Source organism: Magnolia sinica, chromosome 1 (genome assembly GCF_029962835.1).
Source record: "Magnolia sinica isolate HGM2019 chromosome 1, MsV1, whole genome shotgun sequence".
NCBI lineage: Eukaryota > Viridiplantae > Streptophyta > Magnoliopsida > Magnoliales > Magnoliaceae > Magnolia > Magnolia sinica.
The window spans coordinates 87,555,592-87,569,211 of NC_080573.1; the positions used below are offsets into that span (position 1 = coordinate 87,555,592).

At 38.5% G+C, this 13,620-nt stretch overlaps 1 non-coding gene across 1 annotated transcript; it reads right to left on the bottom strand.

The window, feature by feature from the left end:
- Positions 1-1,556: 1,556 nt before the first annotated feature.
- Positions 1,557-1,663, bottom strand: LOC131223304 (small nucleolar RNA R71). The gene has a single exon (XR_009160380.1). It is a non-coding gene; the product is annotated as a small nucleolar RNA R71 (small nucleolar RNA).
- Positions 1,664-13,620: the final 11,957 nt, after the last annotated feature.

A 13,620-nucleotide genomic window follows, 5' to 3' on the forward strand; every position in this document is an offset into this window, starting at 1 on the left:
CTAAACTCGTGAGCCGATTATGGTGGTATGGGACACTATATTCGTGCTGTCGGCGTACATTGATTGGTGACGAGCCCTTTGTAGTGACCTCGAGCATACCTGGATACCGCAAGGAGGTGACGAGCCGATCTGTGGTAGTAAGGGCATGAAAGGCGTGCATTGATTGGTGACGAGCCCTTTGCTACGACCTCAAATATATAATCGTATGAGATGTCTAGGATTGACGACCCTAGTATGGATCATTGTTTGGATAGTGATATGAGGAAGGTATCTTAGCTTCCCAATCCTGTTGTGTGAAATGGACTAATAACAACTTGGTAATCATATCCATGCACCGCATTTGCATGTGCTTTGTAGATGTGGCGCACTTTGAGGCGATGTCATGCGTAACGTAAGATGAAGACGTTGAGGGTGTACGCGTGAGGGCACGCATCATATTGCATTCATCCTTGTATTAACAAGAGTACTTAGGATTTATTTAATTGTCCTGATTTATCATTATTGTTTGATTGAACTGATAACATGTTAACCAGTGCCTTATTGTTCCACTGAGTTGATCACTCACTCCCACGTTTCTGGGGCGGTGTTACACACCCACCAGACTCTGTCTTAGGTCCTGATGTTGCAGATGTGGATGCGACGTCTGAGGCAGAGCGGGAGCTGGATGACGACGAGGCTGCCTTCTCCTATATGCAGTTTTCAGACGGGTTCTAGCGAGCCTCGGTCTGTTGCGCGGGATCTCTGGGATTATTTTTGGGAACTGAAATGATGTAATTTGATACTTATAATTTTGTTAAATAACACTTTTACACGATCTGGTTGTATATGTAATTCAGGGATTTACACTTGTACACATTTTATTATAAGTCTTCCGCTTGCTTTATTCACTTATCCCTGAATCATATCTGTGTTTTCGGGCTTAATCTATTCCATGTTTTATGTACTAATACAGTCAACATACATTCATCATTAAATATGTTGCATAAGTGATGTTTTGGAACTCGGGAGCTGAGTTATGCTCGACCTCCGAATTTCAGGGCGTTACATCTATCCATCACAGGATTAGACACCACTCGAGATGCTCGGATTTAATTGAAGTGATGGCTGCAAATCAACCAGTTAATCAACCGGGAAGACAACCTCAACCTAGGAAGGATTGAGGAAGTCTAGGATAAGAATGAGGTGCATCAAGCACCCCATATCATACTTTGCGAGATTATTTACAACTGGCGGGGGTGAGCACGTCCTCATGTATGGTTTTTCCAGAAAATATGGGACAAATGGATATTAAGCCAGGGGTGATCCAACTTCTTCCAAAATTCCATGGACTCGAATCTAAAAGTCCATATTTTCACTTGAAAGAGTTTGATGAGATTATAACTACTTTATATTTTTCAAACGTATTTGAGGAAACGGTCAGACTGAAACTTTTTTCCTTTTCTTTGAAAGAGAAAGCTAAGACGCGGTTGCATTCACTACATCCCAGATCTATTGGCACATGGAATGACATGATAAGGGAGTTTATAAAGAAATTTTTTTCACATCATAAAACAAACATTCTTAGAAAGTCAATCATGAACTTTGCTCAAAAGGAGGATGAAACATTCTTCCAATGCTGGGAAAGGTTTAAGGATCTTGTCAGTTCATGCACACAACATGGTTTTGAAACGTGGTGCATTACACACTTTTTCTGTGATAGTCTGACATCTTTCATGTGCCAATTGGTTGAGACAATGTGTAATGGAGAATTTATGAATAAAAATGTTGATAATGTGTGAGACTACCTAGATAGACTTGCTAAAAATGCATAATCATGGGACACTAACCCAAAATCAAGTACTACTTATAGGCCCACTCAATCAAAGGAGAGAGGTGGATTATACCTTCTGAAAGAGGATGATGATATCAATAGTAAAATGTCTAATCTCATTAAAAAATTTGAGGCCATGGAACTAAAGAAAGATAAGGTTAAGGAAACTGTTTGCGGTATTTGTGCTTCTAACATTCACACAACTGAAAATTGTCCAACAATACCTACCTTTCAAGAGGTGTTGAATGAGCAATCCAATGTCGTGAATAATTACCAAAAACCTTTTAATGGACCTACCTCCAATACATACAATCCTAGTTGGAGAAATCATCCAAACTTTAGTTGGAGGAATGGACAAACTGCTACTACTCAAGGTTTCTTTAATCAAATTCCAAATCAAGTGAAACCTCAAGAAGAACTGGTTCAAAAGTCCACACAAACTCAAGAGCTTACTCAAGTAATACGAGAACTTATGAAATATATGCAAAAGATGGATTCACATGTTACGGTTATAGAAAGGGGGATGCTTCCTACTAAACCTCTCCCTAATCCTAAATCGTAATATGAGATAAGTGATCCAAGCTCTTCAAATCAGATGGAGCAAGCTAAATCTATCACCACTCTTAGGAGTGGGAAGACCATTGATAAAACTATTCTAGTTAGGGCTGAAAAACCTAAGGACCTGGAAGAGGACAACAATGATAAATCTAGCCATACTGTACAAGAACTAGAACCGAAACTTCAAGGCAAGCTGGTTGCCCCATTCTCCTAACGGTTGGTTGCACCAAAACCTCTCTCTAACTCTCAGGATATTCTAGAGGTGTTAAAACAAGTGAAGGTTAATATTCCTCTACTGGATGTAGTTAAACAAATACTTTCATTTGCCAAATTTCTGAAAGACTTGTATACGACTAAAAGATGACAAAATATTCAAAAGAAAATCTTCTTAACTGAGAAAGTGAGTGCCATCCTAAAGCAAGATGTGTCACAGAAATTTAAAAATCCTAGTAGCCCAACCATACCTTGTGTAATCGGAAACTACCGAATTGATCATGCACTTCTTGAGTTAGGAGCTAGCGTAAATTTGATTCCCTACTCGGTGTACAAACAAATAAGTTTGGATAAATTAAAACCTACCCTAACCACATTACAACTTGCTGATTGCTCGGTTCGTGTACCGAGAGGAATAATTGAGGATGTGTTGGTCCTGGTCGACAGATTCTACTACCCAGTAGATTTTATCGTCCTGAATACAGAACCCATTAGTAACATGAGCACTCAGATTTCCGTCATTCTTAGTCGTCCATTCCTTGTCACTTCAAACGTAATTATTAATTGTAGGAATGGAGTCACGAGTATGTCTTTCGGAAATATGACATTGGAGCTAAATATCTTTTTCAATACAGGAAGACGATTAGAGGATGATGATGATTTCCATGACATTAACATGATTGACTCTTTTGTGGAAGATAGAACACATTTAATCTTATCCTCTGACCCTCTAGAGACGTGCCTGGCCCACTCCCATGATTTTCATGATGACATGATTATGAAGATGGTTGTCATGTTGGATACTGTGCCGGTACTTGAAGTTAACCGGTGGAGGCCACAAATTGAAGAGTTACCTCAAACCGATATAATGCCTCTACCGTCTAGCCTCAAGGCACTGAAGCTTGACTTAAAACCTTTGCCCTTGCCCTCTGATTTGAAATATGTTTATTTAGGTCAAGATGAGACATACCCAGTGGTGATTTCATCCCGCCTTGAGCAAGAACAGGAAAGTATACTTATCTTTACTCTCATTGAGCATAATGGAGCCCTTGGATGGTCGATTACAAACCTCAAGGGAATTGACCCTTCGGTTTGTACTCACCACATTTATCTTGAGGATAATGCAAAGACCTCTCGGCAACCACAATGTAGACTAAATCTAAACATGAAAGAGGTGGTTAAGGCCGAGGTTCTTAAACTATTGGATGTGGGTATCATATACCTGATATTCGATAGTCAATGGGTGAGTCCAACCCAGGTGGTTCCCAAGAAGTCTGGAATCACCATCGTAGCCAATGCTAATAATGAACTCATGCCAACTAGAGTTACTACTGGTTGGAGAATGTGCATTGACTACAGGAAGTTGAATACCGTCAGGAGGAAGGACCACTTTCCTTTGCCCTTCATTGACCAAATTTTGGAAAGGCTAGTTGGTCATTCATATTACTGTTTCCTTGACGGATATTCTGTAATGCCCCGAATTTTCAGGACCCGAGTATATGACTTATTTTCCAAAAACCCGAGTGTTAACCTTAAAGGATGGTCAAATTCGAGTATATATATTTTATTAACTATCAGAGTAAGCAGATAAGCGTAGAATGGACAAATCATACATAATGAAAATTTTCATTTACGTTTAGAATGTACAAGAGGTTGCCCATAATGACTTATACAAACTAATGTCTACGTAATAACAAATACATGAATTTCATAATTTATACAAGTGAGATAAGAAAATGTATATAAAATCTGAGCCGCAAGATCGCGCAGCTCCTCTTGGCAATATAGCCATGCATCCCTGGCACTTGTACCTGTCTCCTCATCAGTTTGAACCTGAAAATCAATTGAGCCACCTGTGCTACCTGTACGGTTATATATTTGTTGGATGAGTGGCCAACTTAGTGTGAATTCCCTTCAAGATTACACACCGCCACATTAGGTAAGCATAGTTACAAAAGCATAACAAGGCATACAAAACAATACATGATGCAGTCTTATTAGAAGCATGGATGCGTGAATGCAAATCATTGCCCCAGAGATGCTCATCCGTGCGGACAGTGAGCTTGTCACCCATGCAATCATCGACCTGAAAAAAATCATCCAGTCGGACAAAATACGTACATCACATACGATAGCGATAGGCTCTAGTCTGTGCCATGTATGCATGATTAGCCAAGCCATTATTAGTCCAGTTATAATAAGCCAATTTAAATAAGATCAAGGTCACTACGGGGGCTTGTCACTAGCGTAGGCTGACAGCTCAGGCATAGTGTCCCATACCACCATCCCTGGCCCCATGAGGCTATCACCTTGGGATGTTTAATGGAACCCATCGACTAGTGGCCAATCATATTACAATATATGGGGCTTACTATCACATGGTTGCGTGGTATAAAACATTGAACCTATATATGGAAAATACCTAAAACAAAGCCACATAGGGCGATATCAAAACGAGCCACATAAGACAAATATCAAAATAAGTCACATAGGACAAGTATAAAAACCTTACGATAAAAGACCATTCTTAAAAACCACTTAGACACAACAACCCCTGGATGGTAGGCCCACATCATTATCCAAATTAAACCACTATTCTATAGCCACTAAGTCGAAGGTCCATTATAATCACATTTAATCAAGTTACATCCCAAGTATGGGTGTACATTTATAAGTGGGGGTTTTCCACTGATGTACCAGTTTAAATCCCAAAAACAATCTAAAAGTAATCCGCGAACATAAGGAGGTATGCAAGATAAATATTAAGCATGTGATCTAGCAATTCAACTCAACAATTGGCACATGTGAATATAAGATAAAGATATCAAATATCATTTGAAATTCAATAAAAACTATCACTTAAGCTAATGGGAAAATGGAAAGCTCAAGGGGAAGGAATCATCACCTTAATTGTCGACTCGCTTTCTAATGTCATTAGGAAGTGCACTCGCCCTTAGACTTGGATCCTACTATAGATTATGAACTCGTATGGTTAAATCAAGGTTCCACAAAACTATTTATGGTTTAGATTATAACCTAGGGTTTAGATTACTTATTTTTAGGATTTTGGTGTAAAATTAGGATTTTCATCATAGGGTTTGGTCCTAAACTTAGATTTTAGGATTTGAATCCTCAATTATCATTACTATTATTGTTATAGTTATTGTCAAATAACATTCATAATAGGAGTATTAATCCATCAATATTAATAATGATGGTTCATAAGTTCATATTTAAGTGCACCGACGTTCTCTAACATTCTTATAATGACTAATACCCTCTCAAATAATGTAAGTAATAATAATAGAATCTCTACTAACAATAATATAGTAAGGACTAATATTACGAATTTCTACAATTAGATCCAACCTTGTGATACTGTTTAGGTTTAGGGTATTGACCTAGAGTTTAGATTACTTAGGTCTAGGCTAGGTTTCTAGGGTTTGAACCCTACTTGGTATGCAATTAATTTCAATGTTAATTTAGTAATTATAAAATTTTTATTAACATTACTATTATAATTAATATTAGCTAATGTAGCAAAAATAATTATCATGATGGTAATGAATAGTGCGATCTATTATCAATGATAATATATAGGAATGATAATTAAACACTAAAGTCTAATATTTAAGAGTTATAGTTTTATTTATAATAACTAACACTAGCATAATTATCCTGCTAATGGCTAATCACATTTTATAAGTGCAATGACTATAGTAACCCCAATGATGATAAGAAATAAGAAAATTTGCTATGAGAGAGAAGAGTAACTCACCATAGACGTCTTGACAATGAGTTGGGCTTCTAAGCCCGATTCAACCCTTTCTTTCATGTAAGTGTAATGAGGCCCGCCTCCATGCTTCTTGGTTTCCGCCATTAGGTGGGCATTATTGGGATTTACTCCACCCATGAAATTGGGCTCAAATCCATGCAAACTGGGCCCAAACTGAGGCTGGGCCAAGTCCAGGTCCACTGTGCGGCCCCAACGAGACTAAGCTGCGCCTAGGCCCATTTACATGGCCCCAATGGGACTGGGCTGACTGGCCTGACCCATTTGCGTGGCCCCAATGGGACTAGGCTGACTGGCCTGACCCATTTGCATGGCCCCAGTGGGACTGGGCTGCACCCGGCTCATGAACTCCTTCCATCTCCTTTCTTTCTCTCTTTCTTCTCCCGTTCTTTCTCTCTTTCTCCTTTCTCTTATCTTTTCTCTTCTTCTTCCTTTCTTCTTTTGCTAGAGCTTCAACAAGGTTTGGAGCAGACTCAAACCTGCCCAGACCAGTTGGCTTGACCCGAATTCGAACTCCAACTCACCCCTAAGTCAAACTGGCTCTGTTCATGTTGGTGAGTAATGCACCAACCCTCTCTACCTTCTTCCCTCCTCTTTCTTCTCTACATTGATCACCAAGCTATGCAATCCAACTCAGACCGATCTCGGCCCGAGTTGAGACAATGTGGCAACAAGTGAATGACGAGGAAAAAGACAGGCGGTAATGACAGATCTCTTCCCGTTGCTCCTATCTTCAATTTGACAGCGTGAAACGATTCTTAAGGATGCATTAGAGCTTGTAGAATGAAGCTTTTGAAGCTTCGCCTTCGTTTGGGTGGTGGGTTCAAAGGGAGGAAGAAACGGCTAGGGGAGAGTTTTTCTTTGGTTGCTAGCTTTCTACCCAAAGCCCTAGCTTCTAAAAATGGAATGGATGGCTAAGATAAACCTCCAAGGGACGGTTGAGATGGAAGGATGCACAGGCACATGGATTGCCAAGCTGGCCTGCTGAAATAATTTCCATTTTTGAAAAAGTTATGTTTGTAGGACTTGTTCAGGCCGGTTCTCGTGTGCCCCCAGTAGGTGGAGGTTTCAGGGTTTTAGTTAGGGCTGAGGGACGCACACGATAGACGGTTTGGATTGTCCAGATGGACGGTGTAGGTGGGCCGCTGATCAAAGAACGGAATGCCAGTTTGTTCACTGGCCGAAACGAGAAAGGAGAGAGAGTGTCTCTCTTTTTATGGAAAGCTCGGTCAATTGTTGTTTGACTGAGCAGCTCCATCCAGTGCACAGCGAGTGCACGTCCCTCCTGTGCACTCGCGACTCGAGGTGGGGTCCACCATGATGCTGACGTGAGATCCCCACTGTCCATTCCACTTAGGAGGCCAAATTAAAGCCCTTGACCAAGGATGGGGCAGATCCAAGGCTCAGGCGGGCCATACCAACCGAATCAAGATCTTTAAGTGTCGGTTACGTCGATCCATTGGTCGGATCACCCTAAATTTGAGCGTCAACGGTTGAAAAGGTCTAAGGGGCCATTTGTAAGGTTTTCATCCTATATTACTAACCAATACTAGTATTAATATGTTTTTTTATTACTACTATACATTACTTATAATTATAATGATTAAAATCTCATACACATAAAAATATAATTTTAATATTAACATAGTACTATATGCATGCCATTGATCACCTATTTATTAATATATAATTCATAATATACATATATATGAATTGAAAATTGTACAATATCCTATTTAAAATCGCATTGTTAAATAATATAAAATTTTATTCAAATATCTAAAAATTTTTAGTATACATGTTTATAAAAATATTCAATACTACATTAATATTTATAATTCAATTATATATTATAAAATTATTATTCATTATGTTTAGTTAATATAATATTATTTTCATAATATTTTTATATACATTAAATATATACGTATCACTCTTATTATAATATATTTTCATACACTTCTATATGATAAATAATTTATCGAAATACATCTATAATTTTCTAATATATGTTTGTATAAAATATAATAAATAAAATAAATATACTTATTAAATATTATATGGCTACTAGATGGTTTGATTCATCTATCGAGGTGATCGAAGTCCTAACGATGGGTTGCGTTGATGACATGATGGTTCGTCTCGAAGATTAACAGATGGATAGCCTGATACATAGGTGCAGACTGCTTTCAACAATCATATTTAAACTAGGATGAACGTGAATGTTTACTTAAGCCAGGCTTGTATTTATACTAAGTTTGGTTATACGGTAACACCCAAGTAATGTAAAGTACGGGGTGTTACATATTCGGGCTACAATCAGATCGAGATAGCCCTTGAAGATCAAGAAAAGACCACGTTCACATGTCCTTTTGACACCTTTGCTTACTAAAAGATGCCACTTGGACTGTGTAATGCCCCCGCCACTTTTTAGCAATGCATGATGAGTATTTTTTCTGACATGGTGAGATAATATCTAGAGGTCTTCATAGACGACTTCTCTGTCTTTGGTCCATCTTTCAGCGACTGCTTAGAGAATCTTAAATGTGTGCTAAATCGATGTGAGGAAAAGAATTTGGTACTCAATTAGGAGAAGTGTCATTTCATGGTTCACAAGAGAATTGTCCTTGGACATATCATCTCGTCTAAAGGAATCGAGGTAGATAAGGTAAAAATTGATCTTATCTCTAACCTACCTCCACCCAAGAACATACGAGACATGCGATCCTTCTTAGGACACGTCGATTTTTACGGAAGATTCATAAAGGACTTTAGTCTCCTTTCTCATCCTTTATGTAATCTAATTCAAAAGGATGCACCATACGAGTGGATTGAGCAATACTAGGAAGCTTTTACCACCATCATGCAACCACCCAACTAGAGCTTTCCTTTTGAACTTATGTGCGACGCGTTTGACTATGCTCTTGGGGCAGTTTTAGGCCAAAGAAAATAAAAGAAGCCCTATGTTATCCATTACGCAAGTAGAACCCTAAATCCTGCTCAAGTAAACTATTTTACTATGGAAAAGGAACTCTTAGCTGTAGTGTTCGCTTTAGATAAATTTAGATCCTACTTGATCGGATCTAAGATCGTCATTTATACAGATCATGCGGCACTCAAGTATCTTCTTTCTAAGAATAATGCTAAGCCCCGCCTGATAAGATGGATCCTCCTACTCAAAGAATTTGATTTAGAAATAAAAGATAAAAGGGGAGTAGAGAACATAGTGGCTGACCATCTTTCTTACCTTGATCTCCCTAATTTCCCTAAGACGACACATATCAATGACATGTTCCTTGACGAACAACTGTTCAAAGTCTCCCATTCACCTTGATTTGCTGATATTGTTAATTATCTTGCCACATGTTTCACGTCGACACATTAGACTGCGCAAGATAAGAAGAAATTTTTCATCGAGGTGCGTAAATTCTTCTAGGATGATTCATATCTATTTAAATATTTTCCAGACCAAATCTTAAGGAGATGTGTGCCAAACAATGAACGCCAAAGTGTCATCTCCTTCTATCACTCTCAGGCCTGTGGTGGTCACTTTTCTGCTAAAAAAACCATGGCTAAAATTTTACAGTGTGGCTTTTACTGGCCCACTATGTTCAGGGACACTCATGAGTTTTACAAATCTTGTGAGCGTTGTCAGAAATTGGGAGCATTATCCCATTGAAATATGATGCCCTTGAACCTCATTCTTATCATAGAAGCATTTGATTGCTGGGGCATTGATTTCATGAGACTATTCCCCTAATCTTTTGGAACTCTATATATTTTGCTTGCCGTAGACTATGTCACTTAATGGGTCGAAGCGATTCCATGCCGGAATAATAACCATCAAATGGTCATTAAATTCTTAATAGAGAACATTTTTTCTCGGTTTGGAACGCCTCGAGCCATCATTAGTGACGGAGACTCATATTTTTGTAATAGGCCATTCGCAAATTTAATGAAGAAATACGGCATCTCTCACAATGTGAGCACTCCATACCACCCACAAACAGTGGGCAAGCTAAAATTTCCAATAGGGAAATTAAACACATCTTAGAAAAGATGGTTAACCCTGACAGTAAGGATTGGTCAATCTGATTGACCGATGCCTTATGGGTGTACCGTACTACATTTAAAACCCCTATTGGAATGCCTCCCTTTAGACTTGTCTATGGGAAGGCTTGCCACTTGCCTGTGGAGTTGGAACATAGGGCCTACTGGGCGATCAAAAATCTGAATTTCAATTTTGGACAACGCTGCCTCGCTACACAAACTTCAGTTAAATGAACTCGAAGAAATCCGGAATGATGAGTATGAGAACTTGAGAATTTACAAGGACAGGATGAAGGCATTTCACAACCAACACATTCTTTAAAAATCATTCACACCAAGTCAGAAGGTCCTTTTGTATAATTCTCGGTTACATCTCTTTCCGGGTAATCTCCAATCTTGCTGGACCAGCCCTTTCACTATTACCAATGTTTATCCTCATGGGGCTATTGAGATTCGGAATCCAACCAATGACAATGAATTCAAAGTGAATGGATATCAATTAAAACCATTTATTGAGCAATTTGATTTAGTAGACATGTCCATACCTCTGAATGATCTTGTTTATCAGGATTGATCTCCTAGTTTGACGGAGGTGTAGTTAAGTTTTCTGTTTTCCGTACCAGGATAGTTTCCTTTATGCCGTTCTAGGATAGTTAGCTTTATGCTATTAGAATAGTTTGCTTTCTAGTTGTTCTAGGATAGCTTGCTTTTAGTTGGTTTAAATCTTATGCTAACCCACTTTCACGTTGAGATCCTTTTGGAAAAGCCGTACAACTCCTTCTGTGCATTGCATGCTTATATCTTTTACATTGAGGATAATGTAGATTTTAGGTTAGGGATAGGAGATTAGGTTACCTAATCATTGTTTTCTCAGTCTTGAACAAAAAATTGTGAAAAATTTTAAACTTTTTCTATCAATTTTGTGAATTCGAGTGATTTTGAAGGTCATCCTTGATTTAAAAGTATAAGATACTTAATGTTGGTGATTTATGACTCTTGGGTTCAGTTACTTGTTAAATGTCTTAGTTAAGTTCGAATTATTAATTCATAATTAGAAGTTTTAAACATTGATTGAGTCATGATTACACATGTCACATCTGTCACATCTTGCTTACACATTAAGGTGTCAATTCAATATTGAATTGTTAACTTGGTGATTAGTAAGCATGGAAGGAACCAACCTGGGGAATTTGTCCATCATGTTAAAAAAAGGGAATATCTAGCTAAAAAATAATTATTATCGAAAATGGCTACCTATTAAAGATCTTTAAAAAGGTTGACATAGCGTGAAGCCATCGATGGAAAAATCAAAAGCTGAAAGAATAAAAAAGGCTGAACTGTAAGGCAAGTTTTTGTTTAAGTTTGGTTATCCGGAATGCTCTTTTTGGTTATCAATGTTATCATGAAAATTAAAATTTGGACCTTTAATTGTGATAAGTCGAGGTCGCACTATACACTCATGGAATTCAATGTTTAGAATTGTTCTAATTAATGAATTAATACTTTGAACTTGACCATGAAGTTTACCGAGTGCTCGATTTTAAGAGAAAATACGACTCAACATTAAAGTATCTTAGAATTCTATTATCTGGATTGTTTTTCAAAAACCACTTGAGTTTATAAAAAATTGTCCTATAATTCTCAAAATAATTTTCGCATACTTTGCTCGGGACTAGCAAAATGTTGGTTGGAGATTGTGTTGAGGGTCAAATATTACATATTGGACCCCACTTATTACTTGGTTTTACGAACATGATAATGTTTAACGTTCTATTTTAATCATGTTTGTGTTGCGAGGTGAATTTAAGAACTTGGATTGAAAAGAGTACTAAAAGCTTGGATTTAATGCTCAAGAATCGCCAAGGCAAGGGACAGATCCTAGGAGATCAAGATTGAAGAATTCACACACCAAAGATCCGAGGAAACCAAGTGATTGAAGATAAGGAAGCCTGAAATCGTCTTAAATGCAAGATCACAGGGTTCCCACCATCTGTTTGGCACGAAACTTTATATCCGGCCTGAGTATCGAAAAGTAACTGTACACATAAAATTCCAGCCCTTGGATCTTTGTGGAAGTGGTCCAACGGAAAGATCAACCATAAATCACTGATTTGGGGCCCACTTGATCTCTAGATATGCTTCAAATTTTGTACTCAACCACTTAAATTAAATGGAGAAACGAATGGACGGTGTAGATCGTGCAAAGGATATCTCAAAGGACCCCACCTGTGATGCATGCACACGTCCTGCGCATGCACTCGACGTGCACCGGACCGGGACGCTCGGACGGTCCTGATGGGCCATCAATCCCAACTCAGACGTCTAATCTGGACCGTCCAGTAGCCTCTAACAGGCCATCTGATCCAAACCTAAGAGAGAAATTGAAGAAAGATAATGTAGATCGGTTTGCAACCGTTTGAATGCAGGACGGACGACAGATAAAAGATCCCATGGGCCGCATCAACAGACGGCCAAAAATTTCCATCTCCGACTAGAATTTCGACGTGAATCCAATGGATGGAATGGATTTCCTGGCAGGCTCCGATCATGGGCTTCACCAAGCATTAGCGCAAGAAGAAGTGCGCAGGCCCTGTGTGCGAACGTCTGAGAAATCCGGTGCGTTGTGCATCAAAACCAGACATCAAGAAACTGATCCGGGCCATCCAAACGGTGGAGAAAGAAGTTTTGACCACATCCATGTGGTTGGATTGCTTGACCGAACACATCCTTTGTCTCAAATCCAAATCAAACGGAAGCTGTTTTTATGTTTCGCTGCGCGTAAACAGGGGTCGGTGACTGATCCAGCCGACCTCCTTGGTGTTATATCAAGACGGATGTGAGCGAAAATGCAAGAAGGAAGAGAGAGAGAGATCATGTGGAGTGCGACTAGTTAAAGGAGTTTTTCTTCTTCCATTTTCTTAAATTCTGTTTATGATTTTCTTTAAGAGATTTAGTTAATCATGTCTGTGATTAGCTAAACCTCTTAGCTAGGGCTAAGAGGAGAAGCTTATAGCGTGATGGGTCAATTTCTATTGCTTTGAATTATGTGTTGAACTCTCTTAATTTTAGTTTGATTAAAAGAAATACTTTTAGTTTTTAATGGTTTGTTGTGACTTAAATTAAATGAATCTGCGATAGCTTTGAGTCTATTCTTTCCATTATTGAGATTGTGAATTTAGGAGACCCTGTTGTTCAC